At 38.2% G+C, this 20635-nt stretch overlaps 1 protein-coding gene across 5 annotated transcripts in view; it reads right to left on the minus strand.

The window, feature by feature from the left end:
- LOC137647242 (solute carrier family 53 member 1-like) overlaps window positions 1-20635 on the minus strand; it is a 318023-nt gene that overhangs the window by 250233 nt on the left and 47155 nt on the right. The window contains exon 1 of one of the 5 annotated variants that reach the window (XM_068380628.1): window positions 9666-9778. The exons of 3 other annotated variants lie outside the window; for them this stretch is intronic. The gene's annotated coding sequence lies outside the window, so the exon portion shown is untranslated. One more of the 5 variants, XM_068380629.1, reaches the window with a different exon arrangement.

Below are 20635 nucleotides of genomic sequence, written 5' to 3' on the forward strand. Positions count from 1 at the left end.
TTAGGGGATTGTAGTGGTTGAGCCCTCACCCACTACTGTACTCGCTGCTACGAATGGTCCCAGAGTGTAGCAGTTCTCGTAAAGAGACTGGACATCCTTAAGATAAAAAGACGCGAACACTGACTTGCTTCTCCAATAGGTTGCGTCCATTATACTTTGCAGAGATCTATTTTGTTTAAAGGCCACTGAAGTTGCGACAGCTCTAACTTCATGTGTCCTTACCTTCAGCAAAGCTTGGTCTTCCTCACTCAGATGTGAATGAGCTTCTCGTATTAACAGTCTGATAAAATAGGATAAAGCATTCTTTGACATAGGCAAAGATGGTTTCTTAACTGAACACCATAAAGCTTCTGACTGTCCTCGTAAAGGTTTAGTTCGTCTTAAATAGAACTTAAGAGCTCTCACAGGGCATAAGACTCTTTCTAGTTCATTTCCAACCATATTTGATAGGCTTGGAATATCGAACGATTTCGGCCAAGGACGAGAAGGTAGCTCGTTTTTGGCTAGAAAACCAAGTTGTAGAGAAAATGTAGCCGTTTCAGATGAAAATCCGATGTTCCTGCTGAAGGCGTGAATCTCACTGACTCTTTTAGCTGTGGCTAAGCAAACCAGGAAAAGAGTCTTTAAAGTGAGATCTTTAAAGGAGGCTGATTGTAGCGGCTCGAACCTTTCTGACATGAGGAATCTTAGTACCATGTCTAAATTCCAACCAGGTGTAGCCAAACGACGCTCCTTCGTGGTCTCAAAAGACTTAAGGAGGTCCTGTAGATCTTTGTTGTTGGAAAGATCTAAGCCTCTGTGACGGAAGACTGATGCCAACATGCTTCTGTAACCCTTGATAGTGGGAGCTGAAAGAGATCGTTCTTTCCTCAGGTATAAAAGGAAGTCAGCTATTTGAGTTACAGAGGTACTGGTCGAGGATACCGATACTGACTTGCACCAGTTTCGGAAGACTTCCCACTTCGATTGGTAGACTCTACGGGTGGATGTCCTCCTTGCTCTAGCAATCGCCCTGGCTGCCTCCTTCGAAAAGCCTCTAGCTCTCGAGAGTCTTTCGATAGTCTGAAGGCAGTCAGACGAAGAGCGTGGAGGCCTTGGTGTACCTTCTTTACGTGTGGCTGACGTAGAAGGTCCGCCCTTACAGGAAGAGTTCTGGGAACGTCCACTAGCCATCGAAGTACCTCGGTGAACCATTCTCTCGCGGGCCAGAGGGGAGCAACTAACGTCAACCTTATCCCTTCGTGAGAGGAGAACTTCTGCAGTACCTTGTTGACAATCTTGAACGGGGGGAATGCATATAGGTCTAGATGTGACCAATCTAGGAGAAAGGCATCTATATGAACTGCTGCTTGTGGGGCCAGGATTGGTGAGCAATATATTGGGAGCCTCTTGGTCATCGAGGTTGCGAAGAGATCTATGGTTGGCTGGCCCCATGTGGCCCAAAGTCTCTTGCACACATCCTTGTGTAGGGTCCATTCTGTTGGAATGATTTGTCCCTTCCGACTGAGGCAATCTGCCATGACATTCAAGTTGCCTTGGATGAACCTCGTTACTAGTGAAATGTTTAGACCTTTTGACCAGGTGAGGAGGTCCCTTGCGATCTCGTACAATGTCATAGAGTGGGTCCCTCCTTGCTTGGAGATGTACGCCAAAGCCGTGGTGTTGTCCGAGTTCACCTCCACCACTTTGCCTTGAAGGAGAGACTTGAAGCTTTTCAAGGCCAGATGAACTGCCAGTAGCTCCTTGCAGTTGATATGCATTGTCCTTTGACTCGAGTTCCAAGTTCCCGAGCATTCCCGACCGTCCAATGTCGCGCCCCAGCCTGTGTCCGATGCGTCCGAGAAGAGAACGTGGTTGGGAGTCTGAACACCCAGGGGCTGACCCTCTCTGAGGCTGATACTGTCCTTCCACCAAGTCAGGGAAGACTTCATCTTCTCGGAAATGGGGATCGAGACCGCTTCTAGCGTCTTGTCCTTTTTCCAGTAAACAGCTAGGTGATATTGAAGAGGACGGAGGTGTAGTCTTCCCAACGATACGAACTGTTCCAGGGATGATAGTGTCCCTATCAGACTCATCCACAGCCTGACTGAACATCGTTCCTTCTTCAGCATGTTCTGGATGCATAACAGGGCTTGACTTGTTCTGGGGGCCGACGAAAAAGCCCGAAAAGCTAGACTGTGAATCTCCATCCCTAAATACACAATAGTTTGGGATGGGACCACTTGAGACTTTTCCATATTGACAAGGAGACCCAATTCCTTGGTCAGATCTAGAGTCCACTTTAGATCCTTCAGACAGCGACGACTGGAAGAAGCTCTTAGAAGCCAGTCGTCCAAATAGAGGGAGGCTCGGATGTCCGCTAAATGAAGGAATTTGGCTACATTCCTCATCAGCCTCGTAAACACAAGAGGAGCTGTGCTTAGGCCAAAGCACAGGGCTTGAAACTGGTAGACAACCTTTTCGTAAACAAATCTCAGAAAAGGTTGGGAGTCTGGGTGGATGGGGACGTGGAAGTATGCGTCCCTTAGGTCTAAAGAGACCATCCAGTCTTCCCTTCTGACCGCTGCTAGAACGGACTTTGTGGTCTCCATGGAGAACGTCTGCTTTGTGACAAAGACATTCAGCGCACTGACGTCTAGCACCGGCCTCCACCCTCCTGTCTTCTTTGCCACTAAGAAGAGACGGTTGTAGAAGCCCCGGGTTTGATGGTCCAGGACTTTGACTACCGCTCCCTTTTCTAGTAAGAGAGACACCTCCTGTTTCAATGCTTGTCTCTTGTCTTCCTCTCTGTACCTGGGAGAGAGATCGATGGGAGACGTTGCTAGAGGAGGTCTTCGTACAAACGGGATCTTGTACCCCTCTCTGAGCAACTTCACAGATTGTGCATCTGCGCCTCTCTTCTCCCAGGTCTGCCAGAAGTTCTTGAGTCTGGCTCCCACTGCTGTCTGAAGAAGCTGGCAGTCAGACTCTGCCTTTAAAGGACTTGGTTCCTTTCTTCTTCCCACGTCTCCCTTCGGCACGAGCACCTCCTCTGCTGGAGGCTCTGCCACGAAAGGGCGGAATAAATCGGACGCTGGAGTGTCCATCCTTGGTCTAGCTGACAAGGTAGGCAAAGGGGTGGCTTTGCGGGCAGAGGACGCAACCAAGTCATGAGTGTCCTTCTGTATCAAAGAAGCAGCAATCTCCTTAATCAAGTCCTCTGGAAAAAGGCACTTAGAAAGAGGAGCAAACAGAAGTTCGGATCTTTGACAAGGTGTCACTCCAGCTGACAGGAAAGAGCAAAGGTTCTCACGCTTCTTGAGGACTCCGGATACGAACGATGCAGCAAGCTCATTAGACCCGTCACGTATGGCCTTGTCCATGCAGGACATGATGAGCAAGGAAGTATCCTTCTCTGCCGGGGAGAACTTCCTGCTCAAAGCTCCCAGACACCAGTCTAAAAAGTTGAAGACCTCGAAGGCTCTAAATATCCCTTTCAACAGGTGGTCTAGGTCCGAAGATGACCAACATATCTTAGAGCGTCTCATGGCTAGCCTGCGGGGAGAGTCTACAAGACTTGAGAAGTCGCCCTGGGCAGAGGCAGGAACTCCCAAGCCGAGAACTTCTCCTGTGCCATACCAGACGCTCGATCTGGAAGAGAGTCTAGCAGGAGGAAACGTAAAGGCTGTCTTCCCTAGACTCTTTTTGGACTGCATCCATTCTCCTATCACTCGTAAAGCTCTCTTGGACGAGCGTGCGAGGACGAGTCTAGTAAAGGCAGGCGAGGATGACGGCGTACCTAATACAAACTCTGACGGAGGAGAGCGCGGAGCCACAGACACAAACTGGTCCGGAAACATCTCTTTGAACAGAGCAAGAACTTTTCTAAAGTCCAAAGAGGGTTGCGTGGACTTAGGCTCGTCAAGGTCCGAATGTGGTTCATCAACGTGTGCCGCATCGTCATCATCAGAAAGTCCATCATCCGAGTATTGAGGAGGAAGCGGCAATGGAGTAGGTAACGGCTGGTTAGCTGAGTCCGGTCGCACGGGTGCACGCGTGACTGAACTGGACGCAACGTCATGGAACTGTTGCCCAGTCTGTGAGCTGGCAACAACCATAGCAGCACGGGGACGCACAGCGTCTACTCCAGACTGTCTAGTCTGATGTGGGTGAGCAGTGGCAACCACACTGGGTTGCGGAGGTTGACGCACCGCGTCAAAACAAAACAACTCTGACGGTTGTTGTACCTCGCGAACGTCAACGGAAGGCTCCGTGCGTCGCTGAACGTCAACATGCGGCTGGCAGGGCACACTGGAACGCATGGGTGGCGGGACTCTCTCAGCTGGAGTGCGCAAGAAGGTCGCCTCAGCGTCCACAGGACGCACAACCGAGTGTGTGGTTGGTTGTAGGCAAGAGGCTGGTGCAGCAGCAACCTTCTCCGCACGAAAGTCCTGCATCAGAGACGTTAATTGGGACTGCATGGTCTGCAGCAAAGACCACTTAGGGTCTGCAGGAGCAGGTGCGGCGACAGACGGTGTAACTGCCTGAGGCGGTACCGCTTTGCCTCTCTTAGGAGGTGAGCAGTCATCGGAAGACTGCAGCGAGTCCGAACTGACCCAGTGGCTACAACTGGGCCGTTGGACTTGCGTGGAAGGGACCGACTTGCGCTTAAGTGGTCGTGAGACCTTGGTCCATGGTTTCTTGCGAGAAACCTCTTCCGCAGACGAGGAATAAATGGGCTCTCTCGTCTTTGTGTGGGTGGGGCGATCTTGGGTAGATACGCCCGAAACCACGGAGGGAACGTCTGTTCGCTGATTAAAGCCTCTCGAACCCATTGGTCGTACGACATTGCTTCTCCCCTGGACTTGGGAGCTTGCAAGAGGTCCCGGACTAGGAGGACAACAGGCACGAACAGACGAACCCTCAAGCGCAACACTATCCACAACACTATCACTCACTTTATCACTTCCCACTGCACTTTTACACTTCAGCTCCTTGCCGTCCGCCATGAGCTGGTTACGGTCACTAGCCAGGGACTCAACTCTCTCACCCAGAGCTTGGATGGCACGCATCATATCAGCCATCGAAGGTTCCTGAGTGCCAGAAGGGGGATTAGGAGCAACCACTACAGGGGAAGGAATAGGTTGTGGGGCATGAGGAGAGGAAAAATCAACAGAACGAGATGAACTTCTCCTGACTCTATCTCTCTCTAGCCTACGTGTATATTTTTGGAATTCGATAAAATCGAATTCCGAAAGCCCAACGCATTCCTCACATCGATCTTCCAATTGACAGGTTTTATCCCGACAATTGGAACAAACGGTGTGAGGATCGATAGAGGCCTTCGGAAGACGCCTTGAACAGTCCATAGCATTACACTTCCTGAATTTTGGGACTTGAGAAGGGTCAGCCATTTTGAATTGGTCAAAGGGGAATTCAAAAACTATCCAAAGTCATCAACAAATAATCCGATATCAAAAAAAGAATGCAAGGATTTATTGAAGAGAAAGCCTGCACAGCGAAAGCTCAAAACTAGAATAGTGTACTTCACCAAATAGTTGTGAAAACAAATCCAGTTAGCAACAGCGAATTAGTAGGTCTTGCCGGTAGCACGACAGAGAGAAAATTGAGTTCTTTGTTTACAATGAGTACTGGGTATCTGGACGACAGATGGCGCTGTTGAAGTACACCCCCTACCTGCATAGCGATCGCTGGCGGATTTTTTCCGTAGAGTTTTCTGTCGAGCAGCAGAGCTGCAGCTTATATAATCACCGGCTAAGTTAAATATTGAAAATTATATTCTTAAACTCCAAATACAGTCTAGTCCTAAACAAAAATATTTTACCTACATTCCACCCTAACCCAACCTAGGGTGTTGCTTCCCTGCTCACTGCAGACATCTCACATAACTAAACTGACCAAGAATGCAGTGCTCTCCTTCAAAACATATCAATGTACAGTACAGTATTTGTGAATACAGTAGTGCACCAATACCTAGCCTAAAACAGTGATAACACTTTGTCATCAAGTTAACAAAATGGCTGGAAAAAGATCATTACAACTTTCCTCTTGGTAAAGGTAGGAGAGACTCTTTAGCTATGGTAAGCAGCTCTTCTAGGAGAAGGACACTCCAAAATTAAACCACTGTTCTATAGTCTTGGGTAGTGCCATAGCCTCTGTACCATGGTCTTCCACTGTCTTGGGGTAGAGTTCTCTTGCTTGAGGGTACACTCGAGCACACTATTCTATCTTATTTCTCTTCCTCTTTATTTTGTTAATGTTATTATAGTTTACATTGGAGATATATATTCTAATGTTGCTGTTCTTAAAATATTTCATTTTCCTTTTTCCTTTTCCTCGCTGGGCTATTTTCCCTGTTAGAGTCCCTGGGGTTATAGCATCCTACTTTTCCAACTAGGGTAGTAGCTTAGCAAGTAATAATAATAATACTAATACCATAGAGACTGGCATACTGACCTCAATAGCCTAGCCTTACCTGACCAAGGCCTGAACAAACCCAGTGTTGAGTTGGATTGCCTTAGCCTCGACTTCAGGCTAAACTATATTGTGGACCATATGGCTGCATACAAAATGCTTAGAAATGCAGTCAAAATTAAATAAAAATTAATAGAGTAGGGTTGTTTGCAGTTTGGTGGGACAGAAGTAAATCTTTCCTAATACTCATCCAATTGACTTTCTCTACGGGTAAAATGTTGTTTATCTTGGTCTAAATTACAATATTAGGAAGTTTTTACAATTTATATAATTTTATGGTTTAGCGTTACCTTACCAATATTTAACCCTTTTACCCCCAACGCTATTTGGAACTTTCCAACCATTAAACCCTAGGCGTAGGCGTGTTTTTTGTCAAGCACATTTTGCAATATATTTTTTTAAATTGCTCTAACAGCCTTAATTTTCATCAAAGAGAGGTCAGGTTGGTTTCATTATTTTGGAAAATGCCTGAAGTTTCTCATAAATTTATCAAAAATATGCAAAAAGATGTAAAAAACGTTTTATTGCAAGGACGTACCGGTACGTCCATGGGAGTAAAGGGATGAGTTTTGTGAAACGTACCAGTACGTCCATTAAGGGTAAAAGGGTTAATAAATTACGACCAGTCAACACTCCTGTCATGAGTAGCTCCTGCATGGTTAACAAAAGTCCCAATAGTTAGAGCTTCAGTCATTCCGAGTATAAAACAGCATACAGAAATATGTTTTTCATGATTTTCCAACTAATTTTACTGCCTATTCTTCCCTGTCCCAACAAACTACAGAGCACCGTTGTCGCCTCAATCAAACTCAGTGTGGGTAAACACAGTGTTAACATTGTAGCCACACAGAATTTCTTCAAGGGCTTAGTTATATTTTCAAGCGACGCTTATTATTTCCATCTTTTATATAAAATCAATGAAAACCAAATTTTCACCTTCCTTGGTAACCTAAATTACTTAATTTACCAATTTATAATATACATCCATTTTATTCTAGGCAATTTGGGTTTCATTATCAAAGCTTAATTACCGAAATTCAAGGCAATAATATGAAGTGTGATTTTTAAAAAGAAATGTTGTAGTCAGCGTGACCACAGTGAGATGTCAGATATCGCTATTTGATGACTATAGCAACAAAAAAACAAAAAACGGCACCATTACTACAGAAGGTCCCAGGGCCACAATAACAAAGTAATTATTTACAGGTGCCATAAATGGTAAACGAGTAGGACTTTAAAAAAACAGGGGATATCCTCCTACTCACTAGGGAACCTTTGCGTAGCAACAGACGGGTAAAATTATAGTTACGGACGGAACAACATTTTGAAACCATAAAATAGTTTTTGTAGTAAATAATGTGCTTACACGGAATTTGACCTTCACTTCAAAAGCAAATAAACCAAAAACCTGTTAAACCACCTAAGAAAAGATATATTTTTCAGAAATCTAATGGTTTTTGCTCCGCTTTGCTCGCAAAAAAAAACATCCAAGCTCCTATGTACTGGCAAACAGCACATGCTGAGCTGCTCAAATTAACCCCATTGATTATTATTTTTTTTACATAATTAAGTTTTTATTTGCAGTGAAAATAAGCGCCATTTTTTTGGACGAAAATTGACGTTTTTCTATAAGAAACAGCTGTCTTTCAGTAAAATAGCTTTTTCCGTCCGTAACTCTGATAAAACCCAGATAGGACCTCCTGCGTGCATAGGGCACTACCTAACCTAAAATTTGCCGCCTGACCTAATCTGCAAGCTGTGTCAAATAGCTTTTTCCGTCCGTAATTCTGATAAAACACAGATAGGACCTCCTGCGTGCATAAGGCACTACCTAACCTAAAATTGGCTTCATTGTAGTGAATTACATGGCAATGTAACCCAGGAAAAAAACTACTGTTTCTAATCGAAAAAATTACGCTCTCTTCGAAAATGACATTCGTTCCCGTCGCAAATTAATAGTTTCAGAAATATATATACATCTATATCCTCCCATAATGGGGGACCCCCAGTGGGAACTCGGGGTTTTGGGTGGGGAAAACATACTGGGGAATCGATATATAAACGTAAAACAAGCCTTTTCTTCTCTATACATTACCTTCTTGAAATTATAATAACCGGAGGAAAATACAAAACAGTATATCTGGATAAACTTAGGAGGCGCCGTTACAAAGATTGTGGCATGAAAAAATACAGTAACCAGTGCTGCCAACGTCCGATGTAGATCAAATGTTATTTTGTGACCTGTCATACTACTAGGCTAGGTTAGGTGGGTTTGTTAGGTTCTGTGCCCTTTTTGTACTTTTTATATATTGAGTAAAACTTATATGGAGAAATTATTTAATATATGGAAATATCTATCATTACTATCGTTAGTAATGTCAACGTGCCGTTGGTAACTCTGTGTAATATTGGTAACGTTGCTAATGTTATCGTTCGTTCGTAAGAGAAGTGACACCGTGCATCTCAAAGTTATCCGAATTGGTTGATCTGTTTGTTTCCGATTGAAATGAACATCAAATTCGCTTAATTCACGTTATTTACTATAGGAAAACAATTATATTTTGTTTCCCCAGTATGTTTTCCTCACCCAAAACCCCGAGTTCCCACTGGGGGTCCCCCATTATCGTAGGATATAGATGTATATATATTTCTGAAACTATTCATTTGCGACGGAAACGAGTGTCATTTTCGAAGAGATCGTAATTTTTTCTATAAGAAACAGTAGTTTTTTTCCTAGGTTACATTGCCACGTAATTCACTACAAAATTACCCTAAAATTTGCCGCCTGACCTAATCTGCAAGCCGTATCCTTACCTACTTGCATAAAGGGACAATGGGACACCACACTCAGACTGCCACATTCTTATCGGTAGGGTTAAAAATAAGGGAATTATAAGGTATGGCCGTCATCATGCATACAGTGCACCCCTCATGAGAAATGATAAGGGGTCAAGATAAGTAGGCCACTATGCACATTCAACCTCAAATCTAGTCATTCAGTAACAAGACTTATTTTAGACTCAAATGTTTGCCTACGCAATGCAAGATTTTAGCATATATTAATACATACCGATAAGCAAGTTGAACAAATAACAGGGCCTAGACTTTACTTGTCTTAACTCTAACTTAAAGTTATGTTTCACATGATAAAAGAACAACTCTATAAAAAAAATAACATCACATAAACTTACTTATGACTTAGTGTCAGTAACACTCTCGACTAATCTAATTCTAAACAAAATATTATCAGGTTCAGGTTCTGGAGTGGGGAATAGCTTTACAACGGCACCTCCAAAGTTTATCTTCTTGGACTGTTTTGTCTTTTCTTCCATATCAGTTTTAATACTTCTTTTTTCTTTTCTATATTTGTTTCACTAAATAAAAATAATCCTACTATCTTCTTTAAGTCTTCCTCGTATGGTTGTTGTAGCTCAATTATTTCATTCCTTTCTTTTCTATATTCCTGGCAAAATAACAAAAAATGTATCAAATCTTCCTCCTCATTTTCACAAAAATTACAGTTTATATTCCCCTCATTGTGTCTATTTACAATATTTAGTTTTAACGTATTAGTTCTTGCTCTAAAAAATATCACTGAAGCAAATGTATTGTTATAAATTAACTCTTCTTTAATTTTTCTTCTACGTTCTATATATTTCTAAGCTCAATTTACTTTCTATTTCTTCTTTCCACTTTTCAGTATCCCACTTTCTGGTCACCGATTTTATTTCTGCCTTGTTCATTCTTCTTATTTGTCTTATGCCTAAACTTAATTCTTCCAAATACTTTGCAGGTTGTTTCCACCATCTTCCTTCTTTTTCTTGAATATCCTGGATAATTATTTCCAGTATTTCCTTCTTTCCATTCAGGGTACGATTTAAGTACTGCAGCTTCCCATCCATCACCCTTGCTTTCATAGAAGATGCACTTATCTCCTCTCTTAGAGTAGTATTAGCTGTGCTTTTAGTGGCACCTAAAATCTTCCTGTATACCCCATTCTCTATTCTTTGTAGTTTCTCTATTTCAGTTTCTGTTAGATTTATAATACTTGTTCCATACAAAATAGATGGTAAAGCAATACTTTTCTAGAACGTTTTTTCTGTCATAACTTTATTGCAACTTTTCTCTATAACTGAATATGTTAAATTAGCTAATTTTTGTGCCTTTTCTATCATTACCCTTTTCCGAGTTTTAAATATATTCCTATTATTATCTAGCTTTATTCCTAAGTATGTTAAACTTTCTACTACTTTGATTCCCTCTATGTTATCTGGTTTTTCTTTCATATTGTAAATCATAGTAGTACTCTTTTCTTTATTAATTTCTAACCCACATTTTTTACTATTTTCTACTAATATCTGGATGTTACGCTTTGCATTATGTATATACTGCCAGAATACGAGGGAACGTTTACTGCATACTGTAACTATTATTTCTACTTAATGCACTACATAAATATGTATATTATTGATCTCAGTGTTCTACTACGTTATTTTTTAAATATAAAGATGATAAATTGCTTAAAATGTGCCAAAGGATAAAAAATAACTCTAATGAAGCCATGTTCATAAAACATTAATGCAAAACGTCACCGTGTTAAACATTGTTAACAAAATGATCTAGTAACAGCTTTTATTTGTTTGCAAACAAATCATTAAGCGATTTATAACTAATGATTATTATTTCGTCTCATATTAATCACTGGAAAAAAATGACATCTTATTGAGATGAAACCTCATAAGGAATTCAACTAAGACTCTAATTTAAAATTAATTTGTGCATAAAAATATTTGTATAGTGTATGTTTAGAAATGGGTCTCTAAACCTTGATATACTACACATACACAAGCACGTCTGTATTATTATTATTATTATTATTATTATTATTATTATTATTATTATAAGCCAAACTATAACCGTAGTTGGAAAAGCAAGCTGCTATAAGCCCAAAGGTCCCAACACTGAAAAATAGCCCAGTGAGGAAAGGAAATACAGTATAGAAATAAATAAACTACAGGAGAAGTAATGAACAATCAAAATAAAAAAATTAAGAACAATAACAATAATGAATAAGATCTTTCATATATCTACTGTAAAAACTTCAAACCAAACAAGAGGAAGAGAAATAAGATAGAACAGAGTGCCCGAGTGTACCCATAAGCAAGAGAACTCCAATCCAAGACAGTGGAACACCATGGTACAGAGGTTATGGCACTACCCAAGACTAGAGAACAATGGTTTGATTTCGGAGTGTCCTTCTTCTAGAAGAGCTGCTTACCATAGCTAAAGAGTCTCTTCTACCCTTACCAAGAGGAGAGTAGCCACTGAACAATTACAGTCCACTAGTTAACTCCTTGTGCAAAGGAGAATTGTTTGGTATTCTCAGTGTTGTCAGGCGTGTGAGGACAGGGGGAGAATGTGGAAAGAATAGGCCAGACTATTCGGTATATGTGTAGGCAAATACAAAATGAGCCATAACCAGAGAGAGGGATCCAATGGAGTAGTCTGGCCAGTCAAAGGACCCAATGACTCTCTAGCGGTAGTATTTCAACGGGTGGTTGGTCCCCTGGCCAACCTAATATATATATATATATATATATATATATATATATATATATATATATATATATATATATATATATATATATATATATATATATATATAAAACATGGGCCTGGGATCCCGAGACAGCTAATTTGATAATAGCCAAAAAGGTATTTGCAGTTTACTTTAAAAAAAATTCAAATAGCGAGTATTAGTGACAATGTATATATATATATATATATATATATATATATATATATATATATATATATATATATTACTTCTGTAACTCAGCTACAACCCTGGTCGGAAAAGCAAGATGCTGTAAGCCCGAGGGCTAAAACAGGGAAAAATAACCCAATGAGTATTTGAAACAATGAAATAAACAAACTACAGGAGAAGCAGGCCTATTTAACAGTTAGTATAAATATTTTTAGAAGAGTAACAACAGCAAAATAAATCTTTTATACCTAAACTACATAAACTTCAAAAACAAAAACATAATGAAGTGAAATAAGATAGAATATCATGTCCGAGTGTACCCTCATGCAAGAGAACTCTACCCAAAATCGGTAGAAGACCATGGGACAGAGGCTATGGCCCTACACAAGACTAATGAACAATGATTTAATTTTGGAATGTCCCTCTCCTAGAAGAGCTTCTTTACCATGGATAAAAGGTTTCCTCTACTCTTGCCAAAAGGAAAGTAGCCAGTGAACAATAACAATACAGTAGTTAACCCCTGGAGCGAAGAAGAATTGTTTGGTAATCTCAGTGTTTTCAGGTGTATGAGGACAGAGGAGGTGTGGAAAGAATATGCCAGGCTATTCGGTGTGTGTGTGTGTGTGTGTGTGTGTGTGTGTGTGTAAGCAAAGTGAAAATGAGTCATAACTAAAAAGGAAGGGGGGACCTATGTAGTACTGTCTGGCCAATCAAAGGAACCAATAATTCTCTAGCTGTAGTATTTCAATGGGTGGCTGATGCCCTGGCCAACCTACTATCAATATATATTTATATATATATATATATATATATATATATATATATATATATATATATATATATACTGTGTGTGTCATATACACCTGTAGATGTGTGGGTCATACTTGCATAAGCGGATGAGCAACATGGTGGAGTAATGAGGGCTTTGGGTGTGTAGGAAATGGCCCCCCCCCCCCTAAATCTTGATGAAGTCACTGACAGCAGGGTGACGGATTGAGTTTAAGGCGATAGACAAGATGTCTCTTCGGCTTCTACTGTTGTTGCCTTGCGGATGATCTTACTGAAATTAGTATGGACTGGCAAGGGTCACTTACCTTAGTTAGATAGGCCCTGCTCATCAAAAAGATCTGGCTATCCTTTGATGTATCTAACCAATGAATCCATATGGATTTAGTCAGTAATGGAAAGAGAAGATGAAAGAATGGCCCCCCAGTCCCGGGCGTAGCGGGGTGCTAAGAATCTCCCGGTTTATAAATACTAAAGAAAAATTTAAAATATGTAATTGGAATGTGAGGCCCTTTACGTCAATAGGCGTAGGAGGAGATGGTGATGATATTAGGTATTTACCCAGTTGTGAAGTAATGATGACAAATCCTGGATATTATGTCAGGTGAATCCCTTTATGGCAAAATGCTAAAATAAAAATAAAGGAATTGAGAATTAAGGTATAATTTGTTTGTGGTCCATTTCAGTTTGAATAAACTTCTCATAAACAGCTTTATGTTGACTCACTGTTGAATAGAAGTTCTTTTGTGTAGGATCCGTTCACTTCCGTTTTCCTAAATCATTAGGATTTTCTTTTGTGTAAGATCCGTTCCCCTTCCGTTTTCCTAAATCACTACGATTTTCTTCTCCGGGAACTCCCCGGTATATATCTTCCACGCAATGCCCGTGACGCAGGGAAATTTGAAGGGCAATACTCTCAGATGTGGTTTCCATAAGAAAAAAAATATAAGTATCCGTGTTCTGAATACCATTTTTCCTCTTGTGTTTTCTTTGGGTAATTCATGGGTATACTTTATATGGGTTGTTTGTTGTTTAGAAAGTCTCTCTCTCTCTCTCTCTCTCTCTCTCTCTCTCTCTCTCTCTCTCTCGTATATATATATATATATATATATATATATATATATATATATATATATATATATATATATATATCAGCCAATACTAGTCCACTGCAGAACAAAGGCCTCAGACACGTCCTTCCGGTTATGTAAGTATGATCTTTCTATGCCAGTCCACAGCCGCAAACTTTCTTAGTTCGTCAATACATCATCGTATCGTATTCTCTCTCTCTCTCTCTCTCTCTCTCTCTCTCTCTCTCTCTCTCTCTCTCTCTTATATATATATATGTGTGTGTATATATATATATATATATATATATATATATATATATATATATATATATATATATCATGATACATTTCTTTCGAGATTTCTATGCTAATAATGGAATTTAGCAGATTGCACATACAATAACCGCAGTTCATCTAAATGAAAATAATATGCAATGCGTGAAGCTAAAATGATTCAAATTATGGATACCTTTAGAAAATTTAATCCTTGGTGTGACGAACCAGTGAGAATTGATCATATTCAGATACCTCAAAACTGTTAATTGAAGTTTTTGCATTAACTACAACTTACTTTTAATATAATTAACGGAACCTTTACATTAGCAGTGTATTTTTTAAACTTTTATAACCTTGTTCCCAAAGGATTCCTTTTTAAGTTTCATATAGAGACTGAAACATTTTCCACCGAATCCTTTCAGATCCGGTTTTACTTCTTTTTTACTTACTTGAAGAAACATCCTGTAAGGATTCGGGCATTTCCCTGCCTTAGCCGTGTACTCGCAGGACCTCAAAGTTACCCAAGGCGTCAGTCATAAAAAAAAACTAGTAAGACTGCCTGACTGTTAGAAAAGCAACGAGTCATACGAAGTAGTAGGTTCACCAGGACACCAGCCACCCGTTGAGATACTACCGCTAGAGAGTTATGTGGTCCTTTAACTGGTCAACCAGTACTTCAATGGATCCTTCTTTCTGGTTACGGTTTACTTTCCCTTTGCCAGAACATACACAACGAATAGTCTGGCCTATTTTTTACATATTCTCCTCTGTCCTCATACATCTGACATACTGAGATTACCAAACAATTCTTCTTTACTCAAGGGGTTAACTACTGCACAGTAATTGTTCAGTGGCCACTGTTCTCTTGGTAGGGGTAGAAGAGACTCTTTAGCTATGATAAGCAGCTTCTCTAGGAGGACACTCCTAAATCAAACCATTGTTCTCTAGTCCTTGGTAGTGCCATAGCCTCTGTACCATGGTCTTCCACTGTCTTGGGTAAGAGTTCTCTTGCTTGAGGGTACACTCGGGCACACTATTCTATCTAATTTATATAAGAAATATTTATTTTGATGTTACTGTTCTTAAAATATTTTATTTTTCCTTGTTTCCTTTCCTCAGTGGGCTATTTTCCCTGTTGGGGCCTCTCGGCTAATATCATCCAGCTTTACTAACTAGGGTTGTAGCTTGGAAAGTAATAATAATAATAATAATAATAATAATACGTTACCCAATCATTGGTCTATGCACAGTCTACGTATCTCAACCATGGGTCTATGCTTCTTTGTTTTAATTTCTTCATTTATATTCACAGAGCAATTCGAGAGTTAACTCACACAACAACATTGAGAAACAGAACATGTCAAATAAGTATCATCTTAATGAGATAATTACTAACGGGGCAAAGTTGAAAATAATGACCATTCAAATATCATGGGTTACTCAAAAAACCTTACTACTGGTGAAGTTTTATCACTAGTTGTATAAGTTAATTTCTCATAATGTCATAGATACAACACTGAAGCTATATTTAAATTACAATCAAACACACACACACGCACGCACGCACGCACACACACACACACACACACACATATATATATATATATATATATATATATATATATATATATATATATATATATATATATATATATATATATATATATATATATATGGGGGGTGTTATGTGGCGTACGAAATATCAACTAAATTTTTATATTGTAAATGATTAATGTAAACCTGAGAGAGAGAGAGAGAGAGAGAGAGAGAGAGAGAGAGAGAGAGAGAGAGAGAGAGAGAGAGAGAGAATTTAAATAGCTGCCACACCAGTTCTGCATAATTTCAACCGGGGATGATAAGCTCAATAAAAAATAATTTCTTGAAATGTTTATTCCAGAATCGTAACTTCACACATCGACTATCTCATGCTTACACACACACACACACACACACACACACACACACACACACACACACACACACTCAAAATGAGCAACGAAGCGTAGAGAAAACCCTTACGAGGCCATGAAATGGCAACGCCGAAAAGTTAATGGGAGAACAAAGGAGACTCTTTGCGCGTGCGCAGCCTTGGTTCAACATAGCTAAGACAAGCAAAAAAGTACTACGCAAATGTCAAGGGCTTCGTTCGCATTTTTCATGTTTTATCGATTTTTGCTATTTTTGACATTCTTTTCATCTCTCGCGGCTATTTTTTACAAGTGTTATTTATTTCAGCATCACGGGTTTCCAAGCACACACACACATACACACACACACACACACACACACATATATATATATATATATATATATATATATATATATATATATATATATATATATATATACATATATATATGTGTGTGTGTGTGTATGTGTGTGTGCGTGTATATACAATATATATAGATATATATATATATATATATATATATATATATATATATATATATATATATATATATATATATCTCTTTTTTCAACTTACTTTTAAGGGGCTGGCTCCAAAGAAAAATACATCAGCAATTACAGCTATATTCATCCCTCAGCTGCTTCATCAGAAAAAATATCATAAAAAGATAAGTTCCGCATCGCTTCATACACCTATAGGGTATCAACGTTACGTTAAAAATGATTGGTGTTATTATTTCAACAACAACATTGAGATGTTTTATCGAAATATTCCAATATTTTACCGTCGACCATTTTTTTTTTTTTTTTTTTTTTTTTTTTTTTGGTAGCCGCCCCAAAATGTACTAAAATCATGATAACATCGTTAATGTTCCTTCAATATAATGTGTTGGAAGTTGCACTTCCCATGCGTTGTACAGTATTATAGTTTACAAGGTATAAGTTTAAACCTTTTTATAAGATTATGAAAATAATAACTCTTCCTAAAAAATAATGCTGGGAGCATTATCACCAAAAATACAGCCAGATTAATATGAATATAAATCAAATTCTTATCATACAAGAAAAATCACCTATATTAACAAGATCAATATGTTTTGACTAACAGATAACAGCTACGTTTAAAGCATCGTTCAAGAAGGTTAAAATTGGCTATCGCTACATTTTGTCTAGATAGTACTAGGGGAAGAGATAACGGAAAAGCGTACTGACGAATTATCTCCATTTCTGAGGTCCCAAGTCGTTTCCGTTTAATTTTTCAAGGACGTCCAGTAAGTTAGTCTGCATTAGTCTTACAGATACCTACAGTATTAGACTGCGCATGGATCCAGATATTACAAAAGATCCGCATGGCTACGGGAGATCTTTTTCCGGAAGGACTTCAAAAAGTTTGTAGAGAATTAGATCATGGGCCTACACAAAGTCTAAATTTATTTAGAGCTTGGGTCTAAACAGAGTCTAAATATATGTAGGTCTTGGGCCTATATAAATTCTATACATATATATAAATCTTGGCCCTACACAGTCTAAATATATGTAGATCTTAGGCCTATACAGTCTAAATATATTTAGATCTTGGGCCTATACAGTCTAAATATATGTAGAGCTTGGGTTTATACAGTCTGAATATATTTCGATCTTCGGCCTATAGTCCAAATGTAATTAAAGCTTGGGTTTATACAGTCTAAATATATTTAAATCTGGGGCCTATAGTCTAAATATAAGTAAATCTTGGGTTTATACAGTCTAAATATATTTAGATCTTGGGCCTATACAGTCTAAATATATGTAGAGCTTGGGTTTATACAGTCTGAATATATTTCGATCTTGGGCCTATAGTCTAAATGTAATTAAAGCTTGGGTTTATACAGTCTAAATATATTTAGATCTTGGGCCTATCCAGTCTAAATATAAGTAAAGCTTGGGTTTATACTGTCTAAATACATTTAGATCTTGGGCCTATACAGTCTAAATATATGTAGAGCTTGGGTTTATACGGTCTAAATACATTTAGATCTTGGGCCTATACAGTCTAAATATAAGTAGAGCTTGGGTTTATACGGTCTAAATACATTTAGATCTTGGGCCTATACAGTCTAAATATAAGTAGAGCTTGGGTTTATACGGTCTAAATACATTTAGATCTTGGGCCTATACAGTCTAAATATAAGTAGAGCTTGGGTTTATACAGTCTATATACATTTAGATCTTGGGCCTATACAGTCTAAATATATGTAGAGCTTGGGTTTATACAGTCTAAATTTATTTAGATCTTGGGCCTATACAGTCTAAATATAAGTAAAGCTTGGGTTTATACAGTCTAAATATATTTAGATCTTGAGCCTATACAGTCTAAATATATTTAGATCTTGGGCCTATAGTCTAAATATAAGTAAATCTTGGGTTTATACAGTCTAAATATATTTAGATCTTGGGCCTATACAGTCTAAATATATGTAGAGCTTGGGTTTATACAGTCTAAATTTATTTAGATCTTGGGCCTATAGTCTAAATATAAGTAAATCTTGGGTTTATACAGTCTAAATATATTTAGATCTTGGGCCTATAGTCTAAATATAAGTAAAGCTTGGGTTTATACAGTCTAAATATATTTAGATCTTGGGGCCTATACAGTCTAAATATATGTAGAGCTTGGGTTTATACGGTCTAAATACATTTAGATCTTGGGCCTATACAGTCTAAATATAAGTAAAGCTTGGGTTTATACAGTCTAAATATATTTAGATCTTGAGCCTATACAGTCTAAATATATTTAGATCTTGGGCCTATAGTCTAAATATAAGTAAAGCTTGGGGTTATACAGTCTAAATATATTTAGATCTTGGGGCCTATACAGTCTAAATATATGTAGAGCTTGGGTTTATACAGTCTAAATTTATTTAGATCTTGGGCCTATACAGTCTAAATATAAGTAAAGCTTGGGTTTATACAGTCTAAATATATTTAGATCTTGAGCCTATACAGTCTAAATATATTTAGATCTTGGGCCTATAGTCTAAATATAAGTAAATCTTGGGCCTATGCAGTCTAAATATATTTAGATCTTGGGCCTATACAGTCTAAATATATGTAGAGCTTGGGTTTATACGGTCTAAATATATTTAGATCTTGGGCCTATACAGTCTAAATATATGTAGAGCTTGGGTTTATACGGTCTAAATATATTTAAATCATGGGACTATGCAGCCTAAATATATGTAGAGCTTGGGTTTATACGGTCTAAATTTATTTAGATCTTGGGACTATGCAGTCTAAATATATGTAGAGCTTGGGTTTATACGGTCTAAATATATTTAGATCTTGGGACTATGCAGTCTAAATATATGTAGAGCTTGGGTTTATACGGTCTAAATATATTTAGATCTTGCGCCTATGCAGTCTAAATATATGTAGAGCTTGGGTTTATACGGTCTAAATATATTTAGATCTTGGGCCTATGCAGTCTAAATATATGTAGAGCTTGGGTTTATACGGTCTAAATATATTTAAATCTTGGGACTATGCAGTCTAAATATATGTAGAGCTTGGGTTTATACGGTCTAAATATATTTAGATCTTGGGACTATGCAGTCTAAATATATGTAGAGCTTGGGTTTATACGGTCTAAATATATTTAGATCTTGCGCCTATGCAGTCTAAATATATGTAGAGCTTGGGTTTATACAGTCTAAATATATTTAGATCTTGGGCCTATACAGTCTAAATATATTTAGATCTTGGGCCTATACAGTCTAAATATATGTAGAGCTTGGGTTTATACAGTCTAAATATATTTAGATCTTGGGCCTATACAGTCTAAATATATGTAGAGCTTGGGTTTATAGTTTAAATATATGATGATAATAATAATAATAATAATAATAATAATAATAATAATAATAATAATAATAATAATAATGCAGTTAATGAAGAAGCCCGGTGTAGACCTCAGGTTACTCAGTCCACAGAACGTACAACTTTTTCCGGGGATTGCACGTTGATTATACAAATACTAATTAAAATAGTAATATAATAATAGGTACCATATTTTAATTACCATTTTTTCAATAAATTATAATATTTCAGATATACAATAAGAATTGATTATAAATTAAAATAATATATATAAATTAGCTGAATAAATTGTTTGAAAAGCAAAGTAAATAGTAGTTTAATATCTAGTGAAGCATCATTTTCATTAAAATTTGTATTTAAAAAAATCTGAAGGCTGGGACTGCTATCGATATAATTACTAAAAACATAAAAGTCACTAGAACTAAATAAATTATAGATCACAAGAAGAAATAGAATTGAAAAAAATATGTAAATAAATTTCAGGGTAAACACGCACACA

Source organism: Palaemon carinicauda, chromosome 9 (genome assembly GCF_036898095.1).
Source record: "Palaemon carinicauda isolate YSFRI2023 chromosome 9, ASM3689809v2, whole genome shotgun sequence".
Lineage (NCBI taxonomy): Eukaryota > Metazoa > Arthropoda > Malacostraca > Decapoda > Palaemonidae > Palaemon > Palaemon carinicauda.